Source organism: Sciurus vulgaris (assembly GCF_902686455.1).
Source record: "Sciurus vulgaris genome assembly, chromosome: X".
NCBI classification, from domain to species: Eukaryota; Metazoa; Chordata; class Mammalia; order Rodentia; family Sciuridae; genus Sciurus; species Sciurus vulgaris.
In genome coordinates, this window is record NC_136471.1 from 29,057,205 (window position 1) to 29,078,441 (window position 21,237).

A 21,237-nucleotide genomic window follows, 5' to 3' on the forward strand; every position below is an offset into this window, starting at 1 on the left:
AGATAAAAGAACAGCAGGGGATACTAAGATACCTTGCCTGGTGGTGGGCTATGACTTGTGTTGCTTCCCTCTTCTACTATCCATTCTGAATTGTCATCACCTTTGTCTATAACCATGGCAGATTTTGGTGACTTATTTTGTTTTGACTCAAACTCATTCCTGAAAGATCAAACTCCTTTGTAAGCATACCCTTCTTGGACTGGTGTTGATGCATATGTTCATTCACAGTAACAATGGGTAAGAGAATCTGAGTTCCACACATATTCCTATCTGCTCTCATTTGAAATATTATTCCTCTCTCCTCCTGTCAAGCAGGGTCAATTATGCCTTGCAGGATGGTGAGTCCTCTCCTTAGCTACTGGTCAATAAACACAAGGAACCCAGGGTCCAACTGGCAGTCATAATTTGGTGTTCAAGGGGATTCTTGTGTCCCCTGGTGAAAGCATACCACTTTGGGGATCAGGATCACCAACACTATAAAGCTTAGCATTTCAGGGATAGGTAGGAAACAAAATCTCCAATGGGTCACTGGGAGTGGTGGTTAGTGGGGCCATTCCTGCTTCTACTCCTTTGAACCATCTATTTTTCCTTTAGAGGACACAGCACCACATTGAGATCTCTGATTTAATTGATTATTTCTGAGCATTGACTCTGAGATGGTGCCTCTGTGAGGCCAGCTACTTCTGGATGGCATAGTATGTGATGTGTGATATGACCAATGTATACCATGGTCATAGGTCTACTCCCATACTTCCTTTGCTGTAATATGAATCTCCTCGCTGATGCCATACTGTGTAGAATTTCAGACTTGTGGATCAAGCATTCCATAAGCCTCCAGATTATGGTTTTGTTTGAGGGTCTACAAGTAGGAAAGGGAAACCAAAACACAATATGGGTGCTATCCCTATGAGGATGACCTGCTGGTCCTTTCAGGATAGATGTGGCCTATTGTAGTAAACTTGCTATCAAGTCTATTAAGTGGTTGATTGTTCTCCTTGGGGAATGGTGTTACAGTAGGCCTCAGCATTGGTTACTGTTCCTTGGCAATTTAGATGCTTAGAAGCAGCAGCAGTTAGACTACTCTAAGTTAATGAGAGTGTATATTTGAGCCCATGCCTTGCTTCAGTTCCTGTCACCATGCTAAATCTTTTGAGAATTCACTTTCTACATAATGAAGAAAGCTAGTAGCATCAACTGGCTAACCATTAGTCTACTTAATGTTTAGTACTTCTTTCATAGTGGTTCCTCTTTGAGGAGAAATAACATTTGGTGCAAAGATCTTCATAAGTCATGCCCATGCCCATGTCAATCCGTATGCTTATATCCCAGAACCTGTTTTCTCTATTCTTCCAATCTTTCTTCTTCCAGGTCTCTGACCTGGCCATTTCCCACTGTCTATGGTCTGTATATTCTAATCTTGGGCTGCATCTCCAGTTATACAGAGTAGATGGCCAGGTGCACTTCCTGTTTTCCTGATTAGTTTTCTCTCCATTGTCTCAAGTGTTATCCCAGAGTGATGCTGTAATGCAGCCACTTTCATTTTTAGCTTACACCCATATACTAAGCAAACTCATACACAACTGAAGTTAGGAGTTTTCTTTCTCCTTCAGCTGACCATATGGGGCCCCTTCAGTATGGTTATCAGTGTGAGATGAGAGCGGGGCACTATGCAACTATAGTGGGTGACATAGAAATCAGAGCTACTTTCTCATGGGATTTGCCTGGGTTTGCTGGTTCAACTTTTGCTAGGTCCCGGATGTACCCTTTCCATATTTATCATGATTTTTGTTAGGTTTATTCAATGTTAAGACTTGATGGGTCTAGAAGGATCCAGTTTATGGGGGGCATTTCTAGATGCATTGTCAGTGTTCTACAATGAATCATTCTGTGTCTATCAGTGCCTACTATCTTGTTAGGTGCTTTTTTTATTTTTAGAAGGCATACATATTCTTTGGTATGGCCTTGCTCTAGAACTCCAAGGGCTGCACTGTGATTCTCCTGCATCTCCCCTATAAACTCCACATTGTTTCTCCAATATGAAGTCTGCCAGGTATACAGATCAAGTAGCTGGGCTGTTTGCACCCTGGCTTAAATATGCTGTAAAGTCTTTTCCTGCTCTGGGCTCTGCTCAAAACTGGTAACCTTTAATTTCAACAACTATAAGGGCCAGAGAAGTATTTCTAGGTGTAGAATGTACTGCTTCCAGAACCTAAAGAGACCCATCAGGCATTGCATCTACTTCTCTGTAGTAGGTTTTATAAGATTCAGCAATTTGTCTTTTTATTGGGAGATGGTATCCCTGTATGCACCTGAAAGTGGACTTCAATAACTATACTGAAGTATCAGGTTCCTGAATAATCAAAGGGTTTATTTCCCACCTGTTGGGGCAGGCCCCAAAATGACTGGAGTTAGGCTCCCTTGCCAAGACTTCCAGCAGGCTATGTTATGTTTTTAGTGTGTAGTGAGGGCTGGGAACTAGCTTGTTATGGTCAAGGCCAGAAACACTGATTCAGAGTATAGACTCAAGGTCATAAATATTAACTTGTGAGCATGCGCCCTCAACCCCTTATCTAATATATTAGTCAGTGTTCTCTAGAGGAACAGAATCAACAGGAAGTATGATTATAAAAAGGGATTTCATTAGCAGCTGAATAATCCACAATGGCCATCTGCAGCTGGAGAGCTGGAAGAAACAGTAGCTGCACAGTCTAAGAGGCAGAAACCCCGGAACAAGAGAGATCAACAGTGCTACCCTAGTCCCAGACCAAGGCTTCTGGAAACTACCTGGAGAATCACTGGCAGAGTCTACTTTGGAAGAGTGAAGAAGCCAGAGACCTCAGTTGATAGAAGCGGAGTGAAGAACCCGTTCAAGAAGGTCGAGCTTGCATCTGCATCTACTTCCTTGTTCTTCCAACTTTTATTCCATCTGATTGGGAAGTGCTTCCCATCCCTGGGGAGGGGTTCTACTTCATTTCACTATCCCACATTCCAATCATTCCTAGACACGCCCTCATTGAGACACCCAGAAGCCTCTTAATCATAGGCATCTCTTAATTCAATCAGGTTGACAATTCAAATTAACCATTACATATAACCTGTTGGCAGTGTGCCTTCTTTGAGTTGTATGCTGATCCAGCAGGATGAACAAGAGGAGACTAGCATGGTGATGTAAAAGACCAAAATGATACTAAGAAGGATGTCCAGATGGTCCAAATCTCATTATAACAGAGGGTGTGAGAATTAACATAACCCTGAGGCAAAACTGTAAATGAATTTGTTGCCTCTTTCATGTGAATTCTCACTATTTTGTATCTTTCCTGATTGGGATAGGAAAGTACTTAATAAATCAACACCTGCATTTCATGCACCTGAAACCAGGTACACTTGGTTGTGTTTGAAATAGTCTGTAGTCATTTTCCAGGATTCATTTTTTTAATGCCTCAGGATTTTAATCTTTGTAAATGGCAATAACTTCCACCATCCTTGGATGTGAGATTGTTTTCGATTTATCTTGTTTAGTCACTTGGGGGTGGGGTAGCTTCAGAAATTTCTACATTTTTTTCCTATACTGTGACCAAGGATCATGTATGAAGATTACTTTTATTGCTCAGTATGTCCATCTCAACTATGCACTCAGAGACCAGGAAAGTGACCATCAGAGTCAGACCCAATGGATTTATTATGAGTAAGGCATTGGCCAGGACTCCATTTAACACTTAACACCTGTTGACTTCACTCTAACAGCTGGACATAATGATACTTCATGTCTATAAGTAACAATATCAACTCAGATCCTGGATCCAATAGTCCTTGCGATAGCTGGATATGCTTCTTTTCCTAGTGTATAGTAAATGTACACTATGTACAGTTAATGTATAATAACTGCTATAGTTTGGATTTGAAATGTCCCCCAAAGGCCCTCATATTAAGACTTGGTTGCCACACTGTGGAGCTATTGGAATGTGGTGGAACCCTTAGGAAGCGGAGCCTACTGGAATGAAGGTCATAGGGGTGTGCCCTTGAAGAGGATATTGGGACCCCCATCTCTTTTCTCTCTCTGCTTCCTGACCACCATGAGATGAGCAGCTTTTTTCTACTCTGCACTCCCTGCTATGATGTTCTGCCTCAACACAGACTGCAAATCAGCAGAATTAGCCAACCCACCATGGACTGAAACCTCTGAAAGAGTGAGTCAAAATAAACTTTCCTCCTTGTAAATAGTTTACTTTGGGTATTTTGTCAGAGTAACAGAACTCTTGATTAACACAGTAACTTTACCCAAGTAGATGACTGTGCATCCTTTTTATAAGGGTCAGGGGAAAGACTGGAATTATAGGATTATTCTCCTAGGAGGCATCTCTTGCATGCTAGGCAAATACTCTACCACTGATATATACCCACATTCCTGAAATCATGATTTTTTTTAAACTGGAAGACTTACTTCTAGTTTCTTGTAATTTAATATTCCTTTTAAAATTATATATATTAAGTAATACCTGTTTTGGCTGCCTATCTTTTTTGCCTATAGGTATGCTTGTTTTATTAATCTTCTCTTTAATTCTTTACAGATCAGGCCCACTTGATTGTCACTCTAATCACATCTGCTTTTACAATAATTACAAACCCTTAGCTTCTAGTGGTGAAGTGCTATCACCTGGTTTCTGTTTCTGGGGATGGGGAGGGTTGGTTGGGAATTACTTTCATTTCTAACAACAAACCAATGAACCAGCTTTCCTATCATCTGCCTTGGCCTTCAGAGGAGAATCACCACTATATTTCTTGATAATTCTGATGTCACCTTTACCTGCATTCTTGATGGTCTAGGTGAAGGATGTGTCTCCTGTGTCCTCCTATGCAACATAGTATCTTCTGGTTTCAATAATATATTCAATCCAGCATGCCTGTTTCCCTCAGTCTTATAATTCCTTCCTCTAATATATGCCAGAGCAATTCAGGAATTTCAACATCACTTAGTATGGGTCACTGATTTTTCCAGGCTTATCAAGTCACCTAAGCAGTGAGTTACACTAACCTCTGGGGTCCCTGTTACAGTCAGTCCTTATCCCAAGACAGTGTCCCCAAACCAACAAACCCTTTCTAGCCCAATGTTATGATGAAGCTCCCATTGATCAATTAACTTCAGAACCTAGTCTCCTGACTCCTGTAAGCACATATTGGTTAGGTCTTTAGTTTCTTTGGGACATAATACTTGTTTTGGGAAGAGTTGTGCTGCAAATAGGCCTGTTGCTTTATAAAAGAAAGAACTTTATATTGTCTTATACAGAAGAAGTATTGGGAGAGAAGTGGCTGCTTTTACAGGCTCAGAAGTTTTGGAGAAGACTGGGGAGTCAAAATCTTTGGGAACATTCACTTAATTCACTTACATGTCTCCAACCCATGTGTCAGGGTCCAAGTTTTTTCTACAAGGACCTCAAGTTTGGTGTAACTTGCCTCACTTGAATTTTGAGATTCAACCACTCTAATAATCAAATCCTGGATTTAATCTTCAGCTTTTCATGTTCACCCATTGCATTAAGGAGGGCTTCTTTGTAAGCTATTAAAGAAAATTTTGTGTTCTCATGCTTAGTTTTTAAGTGTTATTTGCCTTCAATTTTTAATTATCTGTTTGTAGAGCATTAATGTAACTTAGTAAAAAGCATACAATTCCATTCTCTTTACATTTTCTCCCATATGCATTTGAAATGTTTGAGTCATTCCATCAGCTAATGTATCCTCCCCACTGGTATATTTTTCTGAAACATGGCAAGGGAAAGCTTTAACCATTGGGTTGTCACCTTGTGCCACAAATTCTCTTCCACTAGGACTGAGGTCCTCATTTACTAGCTGGGTGCTGATGAATCCAGCCACCAAGAACCATATTATGGCCTGCTTTCTTGTGCTACTTTTGGTACTAAATGTCACAGGTTGGACTCTCAGAGAAGCAGAGCTGAGAAGGAGTAGTGCAAAAAGTTTATTGGGGACAGTACATGAAGGGAGGTAGGGAATAACAAGCAGAATTGAGCATGGGGATCCATGAGATTGTGATGCAGACCTGAAAAAGTCTCTGCCAGCCCAAGGGGGCTCTCCAGAGCAGAGATTGCTCATTAGAGAAGACCCATATTGAGTGGAAATGGCCAGGTACTTGTACTAGTGCTTTGCTTGGTCACTGGCTGGAGTTCCCCACAGACAGTGTGACCTTGATTATAGCCATCAATGAGTTGCCTCAAGAAGAATGCGATCTGGGTTCAAAAGCTGAGGCAAATTTTGAAGATGCTAACAGTTGATGCCTGTAAGCTAACTACATTCCTTGAAGCTGGATGGTAAGCCCTTCTTTGAGGGGGATATGAAGAGTATATAACTATGTCTTGCACATGGACTGAATGTAATGCCATATATATGAGCTAAATTTATATAGACTAAAATTTGTATTTCTCAACCACTATCCAGTGGATAAGCTTCACAAAGGAGATTAGATTTGCACATCTGATAGTCCTGTGAATCAATTCATGACCTAGATACAGTGAAGTACCTTGAGGCATTGGTCAGGGAGGGCACCCACAGGGTGGTGAAGGTGAGTAATGTAAGAGATATGCCACACCCAGGGGAAGATGAGGGTTAGGTTGCCTGGCTGGTAGGGATGAGGTTGGGTTTCTTTTGGGGGAAGAGAGATATTGAGCAATGGAAGGTTGTGGAAAATTGCCTTTGCTGATGTGTTGATTACATGGAGGGTGAACCTCTTTAGACAGAAAGATTGTGAGTTTAAATTTTCATTTTGCATAGTATAAGGTAGTTCCTCCTCTCTGTCTTCAAGATTATTTCCTAAGTTTTGCCTCTGTTTTTTTTTTCCCACTTCCATATATCATTCATTTGCTCTTGAAACATTAACAACTCCATTCCAGTTGTGGAAACAACAAGAGACTCTGGCCGTGGTCTCAACCCATGATCAGGTAGGGAAGACAATATGACATTATAGTACTGTTATGGTCTAGATATGAGGTATCCCCAAAAAACTCATGTGTGAGACAATGCAAAAAAGTTTAGATGTGAAATGATTGGGTTATGAGAGTCTTAACCTAATCAGTGACTTAATCCCTAATAGGGATTAACTGTGTGGTAACTGTAGGCAGGTAGGGTGTGGCTGGAGGAGGTAGGTACCTGGGGGTGGGACTTTGGGTTATATATTTTGTCCATGGTGAGGGGAGGTTCTCTCTCTTATTCCTGATGGCCATGTCTTGAGCTGCTTTCCTCTATCACACTCTTCTGCCATGATGTCCTACGTCACCTCTGGCCCAGAGCAATGGAACTGGCTATCTATGGACTGACACCTCTGAAATCATGAGCCCCAAATAAACTTTTTCTCCTTCAATTGTTTTTTTCAGCTGTTTTTGTCACAGAAGTGAAAAAGCTGACTAAAACATGTACTATGAAAAAGATAAGCAGTGCTGTGATGGGAGCAAAAACACAGTCCTTAGCACCATCCTTGGTAGAGAAGACAGTCAGGGAAGACTTCCCCAAAGAAAGATTTCAATTCTGTCTTAAAGCTAGAATATGAGTTAGCCAGGCACAAAAGTGGGAGAAGGGAATAAGAGGTGAGTGGAGAAATATGTACAAATTTATGGAAATGTGGAAAGGCATGGCAAAACTTGGGCTGCCAAAACAAAACGCCAAAGATTTGATGGTTGAAATAATACAAATTTATTTTCTCATAGTACTGGAGGCTGGAAGTCAGAAAGTGGGGTACCAGCATGGTCAGGTGATAGTGAGGGCTGTCTTCCTGGCTTTCAGATAGTTACCTTGTCACTGCGTGCTCATATGGCCTTTCTTCTATACATGCATGTGCACAGAGAAAGATCTCCATCCTCCTCCTCCTCTTATAAGGTCACCAATCCTATCAGATTAGGACCTCACCTTTATGACCTCATTTAACCTTAACTATGTCCTAAAAGTCCTATCTCCAAATTCAGTCTCATTGGGGGTTAAGGATCAACATATGAATTTCAGAGGGGACACAATTAGGTCTATAGTAAAGGATAAGGAAAGAAATCTCAAGAATGGGGTGTGCAGGCTACTCTGAACACTTACACAAATATACAAGTTTGAGTACATATAAACCGAATGCACAACCCCCTCATCTATTCTTTCCTTATGCTATTATTCCACTCAGGTTCCATCTAATATCTCTCTTGGAGGAGCTGATCTACCTCCTTTTATGATTGTTTTGAGAAGTGATGAGGGGCCCTTGGTTAGCTTTCCTGAGGTTTGATAATGCTATGGTGATAACCCTACTTGTTTTTCTTCCATATGAGTGTAAACCATATTAAAATTCTGAGATCTAAAATATGTAAAGAACAATATGTTTATTTTTTACTACATTTTCTAGCTAAACAACTTGATGTTAAACTAATTCATCTTTTTAAAAATGTTATTGTACTGTAGGTTCTACTTTTGAGTGCAAGCCTGTTTTTCCTCAGATTGTCACATTTGTCATTTTTAAAGTGTGTTAGATTTATTATACTTTATTTTAGTCCCCACAGATGGGATTTTATTTATTTATTTATTTATTTTTAAATTTTATTGTAAACAAATGGGATACATGTTGTTTCTCTGTTTGTACATGGCATAAAGGCATACCATTTGTGTAATCATAAATTTACATAGAGTAATGTTGTTTGATTCATTCTGTTATTTTTTCCCTTCCCCCCACCCCTCCCACCCCTCTTTTCCTTCTATACAGAGCTTCCTTCCTCCATACTTGCCCTCCTCCCTAACCCTAACTCTAACCCTAACACTAACCCTTCCCTCCCCCCATTTTGTGTCATCATCCACTTATTAGCGATATCATTCTTCCTTTGGCTTTTTGAGATTGGCTTATCTCACTTAGCATGATATTCTCCAATTTCATCCATTTGCCTGCAAATGTCATAATTTTATCATTCTTTATGGCTGAGTAATATTCCATTGTATATATATACCACAGTTTCTTTATCCACTCATCAATTGAAGGGCATCTAGGTTGGTTCCACAGTCTGGCTATTGTGAATTGAGCAGCTATGAACATTGATGTGGCTGTATCTCTGTAGTATGCTGAGTTTAAGTCCTTTGGGTATAGGCCAAGGAGTGGGATAGCTGGGTCAAATGGAGGGTCCATTCCAAGTTTTCTAAGGAATCTCCACACTGCTTTCCAGAGTGGCTGCACTAATTTGCAGTCCCACCAGCAATGTATGAGTGTAGCTTTCTCCCCACATCCTCGCCAACACCTGTTGTTGCTCGTATTCTTGATAATCGCCATTCTAATTGGGGTGAGATGGAATCTTAGGGTGGTTTTGATTTGCATTTCTCTTATTACTAGAGATGTTGAGCATTTTTCCATATGTTTGTTGATTGCTTGTAGATCTTCTTCTATGAAGTGTCTATTCATTTCCTTAGCCCATTTGTCGACTGGATTATTTGAATTCTTGGAGTAGAGTTTTTTGAGTTCTTTATAGATTCTGGAGATTAGTGCTCTATCTGAAGTATGATTGGCAAAGATGTTCTCCCACTCTGTAGGCTCTTTCTTCGCATTGCTGATAGTTTCCTTTGCTGAGAGAAAGCTTTTTAGTTTGAATCTATCCCAGTTATTGATTCTTGCTTTTATTTCTTGTGCTATGGGAGTCCTGTTAAGGAAGTCTGGTCCTAAGCCAACATGTTGAAGATCTGGACCTACTTTTTCTTCTATAATCTTCAGGGTCTCTGGTCTGATTCCAAGGTCCTTAATCCATTTTGAGTTTAGTTTCGTGCATGGTGAGAGATATGGGTTTAGTTTCATTCTGTTGCATATGGATTTCCAATTCTCCCAGCACCATTTGTTGAAGAGGCTATCTTTTCTCCATTGCATATTTTTGGCACCTTTGTCTAGTATGAGAAAATTGTATTTATTTGGGTTTGTGTCCAGGTCCTCTATTCTGTACCATTGATCTACCTTTCTATTTGGTACCAATACCATGCCGTTTTTGTTACTATTGCTTTGTAGTAGAGTTGAAGATCTGGTATTGCAATACCCCCTGTTTCACTCTTCCTGCTAAGGATTGCTTTAGCTATTCTGGGTTTCTTATTCTTTCAGATGAATTTCATAATTGCTTGCTCTATTTCTGTAAGGTACGTCATTGGGATTTTAATTGGAATTGCATTGAATTTGTAGAGCACTTTAGGTAGTATGGCCATTTTGACAATATTAATTCTCCCTATCCAAGAACATGGAAGATCTTTCCATCTTCTAAGGTGTTCTTTAATTTCTTTCTTTAGTGTTGTATAGTTCTCATTGTAGAGGTCTTTCACCTCTTTTGTGAGCTTGATTCCCAAGTATTTTATTTTTTTCAAGGCTACTGTGAATGGGGTAGTTTTCCTAATTTCTCTTTCTGAAGATTCATCACTTATGTATAAAAATGCATTGGATTTATGAGCATTGATCTTGTAACCTGCTACTTTACTGAATTCACTTATGAGTTCTAAGAGTTTTCTGGTGGAATTTCCAGGTTCCTCTAAATATATAATCATGTCATCAGTGAACAGGGATAGTTTGAGTTCTTCTTTTCCAATTCGTATCCCTTTAATTTCTTTGGTTTGTCTAATTGCTCTGGCTAGAGTCTCAAGAACGATGTTGAATAGAAGTGGTGAAAGAGGGCATCCCTGCCTTGTTCCAGTTTTTAGGGGGAATGCTTTCAGTTTTTCACCATTTAGAATGATATTAGCCATGGGCTTAGCATAAATGGCCTTTACAATGTTAAGGAATGTTCCCACTATCCCTATTTTTTCTAGTGTTTTGAGCATGAAGGGGTGCTGTATTTTATCAAATGCTTTTTCTGCATCTATTGAAATAATCATGTGATTCTTGACTTTAAGTCTATTGATATGGTGAATTACGTTTATTGATTTCCTGATGTTGAACCAACCTTGCATCCCTGGGATGAAACCCACTTGATCATGGTGCACTATCTTTTTAATATGTTTTTGTATGTGATTTGCTGAAATTTTGTTGAGAATTTTTGCGTCGATGTTCATTAAGGATATTGGTCTGAAATTTTCTTTCCTTGATGAGTCTGTCTGGTTTAGGTATCAGTGTGATATTGGCTTCATAGAATGAGTTTGGGAGGGTTCCCTCCTCTTCTGTTTTATGGAATACTTTTTTTTTTTTATTGTAAACAAATGGGATACATGTTGTTTCTCTGTTTGTACATGGCGTAAAGGCATACCATTTGTGTAATCATAAATTCACATAGAGCAATGTTGTTTGATTCATTCTGTTATTTTTTTCCCTTCCCCCCACCCCTCCCACCCCTCTTTACCCTCTATACAGTAGTTCCTTCCTCCATACTTGCCCCCCTCCCTAACCCTAACTCTAACCCTTCCCTCCCCCCCATTATGTGTCAACCTCCACTTATTAGCGATATCATTCGTCCTTTGGCTTTTTGAGATTGGCTTATCTCACTTAGCATGATATTCTCCAATTTCATCCATTTGCCTGCAAATGTCATAATTTTATCATTCTTTATGGCTGAGTAATATTCCATAGTATATATATACCACAGTTTCTTTATCCACTCATCAATTGAAGGGCATCTAGGTTGGTTCCACAGTCTGGCTATTGTGAATTGAGCAGCTATGAACATTGATGTGGCTGTATTTCTGTAGTATGCAGATTTTAAGTCCTTTGGGTATAGGCCAAGGAGTGGGATAGCTGGGTCAAATGGTGATTCCATTCCAAGTTTTCTAAGGAATCTCCACACTGCTTTCCATAGTGGCTGCACTAATTTGCAGCCCCACCAGCAGTGTATGAGTGTACCTTTCTCCCCACATCCTCGCCAACACCTGTTGTTGCTCGTATTCTTGATAATCGCCATTCTAATTGGGGTGAGATGGAACCTTAGGGTGGTTTTGATTTGCATTTCTCTTATTACTAGAGATGTTGAACATTTTTCCATATGTTTGTTGATTGCTTGTAGATCTTCTTCTATGAAGTGTCTATTCATTTCCTTAGCCCATTTGTTGACTGGACTGTTTGAATTCTTGGAGTAGAGTTTTTTGAGTTCTTTATAGATTCTGGAGATTAGTGCTCTATCTGAAGTATGATTGGCAAAGATATTCTCCCACTCTGTAGGCTCTTTCTTCGCATTGCTGATAGTTTCCTTTGCTGAGAGAAAGCTTTTTAGTTTGAATCTATCCCAGTGGTTGATTCTAGCTTTTATTTCTTGTGCTATGGGAGTCCTGTTAAGGAAGTCTGGTCCTAGACCAACAAGATGAAGATTTGGACCTACTTTTTCTTCTATAATCTGCAGGGTCTCTGGTCTGATTCCGAGGTCCTTAATCCATTTTGAGTTTAGTTTCGTGCATGGTGAGAGATATGGGTTTAGTTTCATTCTGTTGCATATGGATTTCCAATTCTCCCAGCACCATTTGTTGAAGAGGCTATCTTTTCTCCATTGCATATTTTTGGCCCCTTTGTCTAGTATGAGAAAATTGTATTTATTTGGGTTTGTGTCCGTGTCCTCTATTCTGTACCATTGATCTACCTTTCTATTTTGGTACCAATACCATGCCGTTTTTGTTACTATTGCTTTGTAGTAGTGTTGAAGATCTGGTATTGCAATACCCCCTGTTTCACTCTTCCTGCTAAGGATTGCTTTAGCTATTCTGGGTTTCTTATTCTTCCAGATGAATTTCATAATTGCCTGCTCTATTTCTGTAAGGTACGTCATTGGGATTTTAATTGGAATTGCATTGAATTTGTAGAGCACTTTAGGTAGTATGGCCATTTTGACAATATTAATTCTCCCTATCCAAGAACATGGAAGATCTTTCCATCTTCTAAGGTGTTCTTTAATTTCTTTCTTTAGTGTTGTATAGTTCTCATTGTAGAGGTCTTTCACCTCTTTTGTGAGCTTGATTCCCAAGTATTTTATTTTTTTCAAGGCTACTGTGAATGGGGTAGTTTTCCTAATTTCTCTTTCTGAAGATTCATCACTTATGTATAAAAATGCATTGGATTTATGAGCATTGATCTTGTAACCTGCTACTTTACTGAATTCACTTATGAGTTCTAAGAGTTTTCTGGTGGAATTTCCAGGTTCCTCTAAATATATAATCATGTCATCAGTGAACAGGGATAGTTTGAGTTCTTCTTTTCCAATTCGTATCCCTTTAATTTCTTTGGTTTGTCTAATTGCTCTGGCTAGAGTCTCAAGAACGATGTTGAATAGAAGTGGTGAAAGAGGGCATCCCTGCCTTGTTCCAGTTTTTAGGGGGAATGCTTTCAGTTTTTCACCATTTAGAATGATATTAGCCATGGGCTTAGCATAAATGGCCTTTACAATGTTAAGGAATGTTCCCACTATCCCTATTTTTTCTAGTGTTTTGAGCATGAAGGGGTGCTGTATTTTATCAAATGCTTTTTCTGCATCTATTGAAATAATCATGTGATTCTTGACTTTAAGTCTATTGATATGGTGAATTACGTTTATTGATTTCCTGATGTTGAACCAACCTTGCATCCCTGGGATGAAACCCACTTGATCATGGTGCACTATCTTTTTAATATGTTTTTGTATGTGATTTGCTGAAATTTTGTTGAGAATTTTTGCGTCGATGTTCATTAAGGATATTGGTCTGAAATTTTCTTTCCTTGATGAGTCTCTGTCTGGTTTAGGTATCAGTGTGATATTGGCTTCATAGAATGAGTTTGGGAGGGTTCCCTCCTCTTCTGTTTTATGGAATACTTTGAGAAGTATTGGAATGAGCTCTTCTTTAACGGTTTTGTAGAACTCGTCTGAGAACCCATCTGGTCCCGGACTTTTCTTTGTTGGTAGGCTTTTGATGACTTCTTCTATTTCAGTACTTGAAATTGGTCTATTTAAATTGTGTATGTCCTCCTCGTTCAGTTTAGGCAATTCATATGTCTCTAGAAACCTGTTGATGTCTTCGAGGTTTTCTGTTTTGTTGGAGTATAGATTTTCAAAATAGCTTCTAATTATGTTTTGTATTTCAATCGTGTCTGTTGTGATACTTCCTTGTTCATTCCGAATTTTAGTGATTTGGGTTTTCTCTCGTCTTCTCTTTGTTAGTGTGGCTAAAGGTTTATCAATTTTGTTTATTTTTTCGAAGATCCAACTATTTATTTTGTCAATTTTTTGTATTGTTTCTTTTGTTTCAATTTCATTGATTTCAGCTCTGAGTTTAACTATTTCCTGTCTTCTACTACTTTTGGTGCTGGTCTGTTCCTTTTCTAGGGCTTTGAGCTGTAGTGATAGGTCGTTTATTTTTTGAGTTTTACTTCTTTTATTAAATGCGCTCCACGAAATAAATTTCCCTCTAAGTACTGCTTTCATAGTGTCCCAGAGATTTTTTTTTTTTTTTTTTGCATGTCCATACGTGACTTTATTTCTGAGATCAACTCACTAAGGCAGCAGTTAGGACAGAAATTATTAACCCCATTTTACAGTGAAAGAAAAAGTCTGGGAAGGATTAAATGGTGTTCTAAGTATTACAGTTAATAAGAAATGGAAATCACATCTAACCTTGGTCTCCAGAATTCTGCTCCCCTCTTTTTTTGCTTTCATTTTTTTTTTTACTGTAAACAAATGGGATACATGTTGTTTCTCTGTTTGTACATGGCGTAAAGGCATACCATTTGTGTAATCATAAATTTACATAGAGTAATGTTGTTTGATTCATTCTGTTATTTTGATATGAGGTTTCTTTGTTCTCATTTACCTCTAAGAATTTTTTAATTTCCTTCCTAATATCTTCTGTTATCCATTCATCATATAATAGCATATTGTTTAATCTCCAGATGTTGGAATAGTTTCTGTGTTTTACTCTTTCATTTATTTCTAACTTCAATCCATTATGATCTGATAGAATACATGCTAGTGTCTCTATCTTCTTGTATTTGCTAACATTAGCTTTGTGGCATAATATATGGTCTATTTTAGAGAAGGATCCATGTGCTGCTGAGAAGAAAGTGTATTCACTCTTGGTTGGATGGTATATTCTATAAATGTCCGTTAAGGCTAAATTATTGATTGTGTTATTGAGATCTATGGTTTCTTTGTTCAATTTTTGTCTGGAAGATCTGTCCAGTGGTGAGAGAGGCGTGTTAAAATCACCTAGTATTATTGTGTTATGGTCTATTTGGTTTCTGAAATTGAGAAGGATTTGTTTGACATACATAGATGAGCCACTGTTTGGGGCATAGATGTTTATGATTGTTATATCTTGCTGATTTCTGGTTCCCTTAAGCAGTATGAAATGACCTTCTTTATCCCTTCTGACTAACTTTGGCTTGAAGTCCACATTATCTGAAATGAGGATGGATACTCCAGCTTTTTTGCTGAGTCCATGTGCATGGTATGTTTTTCCCCATCCTTTCACCTTTCGTCTATGGGTATCTTTTTCTATGAGATGAGTCTCTTGCAGACAACATATTGTTGGATCTTTCTTTTTAATCCAATCTGCCAGTCTATGTCTTTTGATTGATGAATTCAGGCCATTAACATTCAGGGTTATTATAGAGATATGATTTGGTTTCCCGGTCATTTGGTTCATTTTTTAAATTTTATTTATTTATTTGTTTGACACAACTTGGCTCCTCCTTTATTTGACAATTCCTTTAGGATAATTCCTCCCTTTGCTGATTTGCTTCTTTGTTTTTCATCTCTTCCTCATGGAATATTTTGCAGAGAATGTTCTGTAATGCTGGCTTTCTTTTTGTAAATTCTTTTAGCTTTTGTTTATCATGGAAGGATTTTATTTCATCGTCAAATTTGAAGGTAAGTTTTGCTGGGTATAAGATTCTTGTTTGGCATCCATTTTCTTTCAGGGCTTGAAAAATGTTGTTCCAGGCCCTTCTAGCTTTTAGGGTCTGGATTGAAAAATCTGGTGATATCCGTATTGGTTTCCCCCTGAATGTAATTTGGTTCTTTTCTCTCACAGACTTTAAAATTCTGTCTTTATTTTGTATGTTAGGCATTTTCATTATAATGTTCCTTGGCGTGGGTCTGTTGTAATTTTGTATATTTGGAGTCCTATAAGCCTCTTGAACTTGATTTTCCATTTCATTCTTCATATTTGGGAAATTTTCTGATATTATTTCATTGAATAGATTGTTCATTCCTTTGGTTTGTTTCTCTAAGCCTTCCTCAATCCCAATAATTCTTAAATTTGGCCTTTTCATGATATCCCATAGTTCTTGTAGATTCTGTTCATGATTTCTTACCATCTTCTCTGTTTGTTCAACTTTGTTTTCAAGGTTAAATATTTTGTCTTCAATGTCTGAGGTTCTGTCTTCCAGGTGTTCTATCCTATTGGATATGCTTTCTATGGAGTTCTTAATTTGGTTTATCGTTTCCTTCATGTCAAGGATTTCTGTTTGTGTTTTTTTCAATATCTCTAACTCTTTATTGAAATGATCTTTTGCTTCCTGTATTTGCTCTTTTAACTGTCGATTGGTGCGATCATTCAATGCCTGCATTTGCTCTTTCATCTCATCATTCAGTGCCTGCATTTGCTCTTTCATCTTATCGTTTGCTTCCCTGATCATTTTAATTATGTACAATCTGAACTCCTTTTCTGTCATTTCTTCTGCCATGCTGTCATTGGGTTTTATTGATGTAACATCTAGATTTGTTTGCAGCATTTTCTTTCCTTGTTTTCTCATATTGTTCAGGTATCAGTGGACCGCTGAGATATTGTAGATTTCCTTTATTGACTTACAATGTCCCTGAAGATTTCTATATATATATATCCCCTCTTAGCCTTCAGTAGGCTGAAGTCTTGGAGGAAGTTGATAATGCGGTGCTCCACAAGGAAGCTGCCTCTCTAGGGGTGGTCGCCTTCAGGTGGGGTATATTCCCTGCTAGTGGGCAGAGGTGCCTCCACTTGTTAACCAATGGTCATCCAAAGGGGACCTAGGCTGTGGGCTGAGGCAAGGCCTGTTTGGGCCTGAGTCTCTGGTTTTACCGTCCTTGTGGGGAAACCTCACCCAGCAGGGAAGACTCACCCAGTGGGGAGGTGTCGCTGGTCAGTTCCCTCCTAGAGGTTCCCCTCAATTTACAGCTACCGCCTGGGCTGGGCTGCCTTCCTCTGCAAAGTTCCCAGGGGCCCGGCCCTACCTCCTGGGCCTGGGAGCCTCACCGTTCGCTGATGAATCTCCTTAGGCTGCCCCTCCTCAGAGAATCTGCTCGCAGTCCTGGAACCTTCGCTCCGCCCCTAAGCCTGTCTCTGTGCGGCTCTTCCACCAAGAAGCCTCCTAGATCCTGGGACCCTGCTCTGCACCTAATCGCCTGGCTATGTGGCCCCTCCTCTGAGCAGCCACCTGGGGCCCCGTACAATTGCTCTGAGTCCCAGAGACCCACCACACGCCTCTTCCTCCAGACAGCCGCCCAGTATTCCAGTGCGGTCACTAGGAGTCCAAGCAACTCACTGTGTGCCTCCTCCTCCCAACGTCCACCCGTAGCCTGGGGCAATCAATCACTCCGAGTCAAAATGACCCTCCCTGTTCCTCCTCCTCCTCCAGGTAACCCCCTGGGTGTTCAGGAGCGGTCACTGTGAGTGGCTCTGAATCCACTTGACCTGCTGCACGGGTCCTCTGTGCAACTGCCCGGAGCTCTGGTGTGGCCACTCAAGACCAAACGACCCACCGTGCTCCTCCTCCAGGCAGCCCCCCTGTGTTCAGGAGCGGTCGCTTTAAGTCCAAACAACTCACCACTCGCCTCCTCCTCTGAGCAGCCTCCTGGAGCTCCAATGCAGTCACTGCAAGTCCAAACGACCCGCCGCGCTCCTCCTCCTCCTCCTCCTACTCCTCCGGGCAGGCCCTGGTGTTCAGAAATGGTCTGAGTCCAAAGAGCTCGCCATGCAGCCCCTCCTCTGGCAACCGCCTGTAGCTCTGGTGTAGTCACTCTGAATCCAAGCGGCTGTGCTCCTCGTCCTCTTCGTCCTCAGGGCAGGCCCCGGTGTTCAGGAATGGTCGCTCTAAGTCCAAACAGCTTGCCGCGCAGCTTCTCCCCTGCAACTGCCTGTAGCTCTGGTGCAGTCACTCCGAATCCAAGCGGCCATGCTCCTCCTCCTCCTCCTCAGGGCAGGCCCCGGTGTCCTGAGTCCACACAGCTCTCCTCGCCACTCCTCCCCTGGGCAGCCGCCGGAGCCCCAGTGGTGGCTCCGAGTCCCAGCGCTGTGCTGAGCGGCCTCCTCCCACAGATGGGATTTTAAATGAAGATAGGCACTTGTAGACAGAACTCTGCTTGCAGTGACATGAGGGCAAGGACAAACATAATAGATTCTGTGTTAGAAATGTCATGTTTGGTGTGCTTGTGGGTTAATTGAGGTGAGGGGATCTAACATATATTTTATTTTCTTCCGGTACTGGGAATTGAACTCAGAGCCTCACACATGCTAAGGAAGCACTTTGTCACCGAGCTACACCCCCAGCTCAGGTATTTGAATATACTGGTTAGGAGCTCAGGAGGGAGATTTGAGATAGAAGTAAAGACTTGTGAGACATCATGATATAGATGGAAATGGAAACCATTGGATACCATGGTATAGTGCCTAGGAAGAGTGTAAAGAGTGGAGAGAAAGGAGAAACATGGTAGAATATGGGAGAACATTGACACTAAGAGAAAGAAGAGGATACCAGGAAGCAAATTAGCAGTAGCAGGGTAGGAGGAAAACCAGAAAAGAGTGCTGTCACACAGGTCAAAGAATAGAGATTTCCAAGATGGGAGAAGTTAACAGTGCTAAATTCTGGAAAGAGGTCAAATAAGATAATGACTATCAAGTAGGGCAGAATAAAAATTGGGAAACTTAGGGACTGGGGATATAGCTCAGTTGGTAGAGTGCTTGTCTTACATGCACAAGGCCCTGGGTTCAATCCCCAGCACCACACACACACACACACACACACACACACACACAAATGTTGGGAAGCTTTTTGTATAAAAAGCAGACAAGTCAATATTTTAGACTTTGTGGGTAATATTGTTGCAACTAGTCAACTTTGCCATTGTATGGTGAAAGCAGGCATAGGTAGTACATAAATAGGTGTAGGTGTATTTTAATAAAACTCTATCCAGAAACAGGAGGTGGGTTGGATTTAGCCCATGGGCTGAAGTTTGACAGTCCTTATTATAAAGTATAAATTGCAGTTTGTTGATGACTTTGGCAAAGGAAGTTCTTGCAGAGTGATGGTGGCAGAAGTCATACAGCAATAATTGAGGAAGTGGAGTTGGAGAGTGCATCAAGCTTTTCTGAAACTATACTATAAACAGGGGGAAATGTGAGCCCTAGAGCATTTCACCAAGTTCAGAGGGGGTTTGTGAACTCTCAGGGAAGCTTTTGCACTCTTGTGGGGGAACACTGCAATTTTGTTTGGGATTATTTTGAAAGTTGTTTCCCCATCTGCCTATATTTAAGCTTCTTGTGAGCTGCCACCAGAGCTTAATTGACTTGTTCAGGCTTAATGAATATTTATTAGGAAAATTGTAAATCAATCATTTTGCTATAGGATTGAAACTCAATGAAACCACTGCGGAGTAATTTTGCCAAAGCTGCTGACATGGGGAGAGGATTATTTCTTAGGCTGTCATTGCCGGTTCTTTCATAATTTTATAACTAAGGCATCATCATGAATCAACAAATAAACAAATACCTCCTGCTCCTAGGGTGGGCAGGCTGGCAGGAAAGTGGTCATTGGAAGGTTCTCAGCAGCTAGATGCTTACAGGGGCCTGGTATGACTCTTCAGTTGCAAAGCCTCATGGCTTCCAAGGACCAAAGAGATACTCAGTTACAATTCACCCAATTGTGTTAGGAAGAGTAAGTAAAAGTGAAGGGGCAAATGGAAAGTTTCCCTTTGGGTTCTTTATGATATTTTCTTTAAGTAGAGAATTGGACACAAATGGTTACAAATTCTTTCTAGTTATCATCTACATTGTCACCAAGACTGCAAGCCCCATGAGGGCAGGCATCAAGTTTGTTTCTTTCTTATCTGATAAGCAGAAGAGGAAAGTACATGACTTCTCCCCATATTGTCCAGGTCATGTTTGGTTACAATGACAATGGCTATCAAAAAGCTTGAGGATCTTGCCCATTTAAATGGGGCTCATGAACTCTCACTGTTGAGGATGCTGAAGATGGAGCATTAGGTTTGGGATATTGACAGATAACCCCCAATGCCGCCTTCTATCCTCTCCTGACAACAATGTTCTCCCATGGTCCTTTTAACTAGTGCCAAGTGTACTCTGTCTTCAATGAGGATAAGTGATTCATCCATGACTACTACTCTTACATGTGTGAGATGTATCCTCACACTTTATTCCTTCACTTTTAATTCTGGAGGCAGCTTTTCTTAATTCTTAGTGCCATCTACAACTCTTGCCCAAGAATGTGCTCTTTCTTCATTTCAGTGACAGGAGTGAAATTTCAAGCTCTTCTAATGCCCTTTGGTTCAAGAGAGATTTCCTGATGGGGTGTTGTGTTCTCCCACAATTGCATGTAAGTATACTGTTGCTGAATTTCCTGTCTGCCAAGTGCTCTGATGATGAATTGGTATCCAGGAAGCCTGGTCCAGCAGGGTGAAGAGGGGAGGGATATAGCCAGAGTAGCTGAAAATCTGGATCCAATTTTGAAAGCAAGTCTTCCCCTAGTAATAGGTTTTTGTGGTATTTGTGCTTATAACTGAATTCTGATCCTCATGGGATAATATATTAATTCATCTTTTGCTTGACTGAATTTGAATATGGTTTTGCTTCTTGTTTCTCAGTTTGTTCTTCTCTATGTTCATCTCCTCAAGTCATTGTCAACTCTTTCCCCCATCCAACAGCAGGGAGGCAATTTGAAGCACTGTTTCTTCCATGATCCTATCAAGATTTCCTTTAAATGCATTTGCCTTTTCTGTTTGAAGATTGTTCTATTGACAGAGTGTTATTAGATGTGAGTCTTAACAGGGCAGGAAAATCAAAGCAGAGATCAAGAGTCATTCTCCTTTTGTGCACAGTGGGAGAGAATCATCTGAAGCTCAAGGGCTATTTGCAGACCTAGTTGGCAAAGCTGTTCCAATATGTGAGCAAAATACATAGCTACCTAGAATCCAATTTGAGAAACAGTACACTCCTTTGCTTCTCCCTTCCTCCAAGGAGAAAAAACCCAAACACCACCTAATCCAAAATAATGCTCTACTCTCATTTGCCACAACACCTCAGATTAGCTTTTTC

The 21,237-nt window shown here is 40.3% G+C and overlaps 1 long non-coding RNA gene across 1 annotated transcript in view; it reads left to right on the top strand.

Moving 5' to 3' along the window:
- The first annotated feature begins 20,455 nt into the window (after positions 1-20,455).
- Positions 20,456-21,237, top strand: part of LOC306650958 — a 162,996-nt gene continuing 162,214 nt past the window's right edge. The window contains exon 1 of the long non-coding RNA XR_013761069.1: positions 20,456-20,518. This is a non-coding gene — a long non-coding RNA (uncharacterized lncRNA). The remainder of the gene's footprint in view (positions 20,519-21,237) is intronic.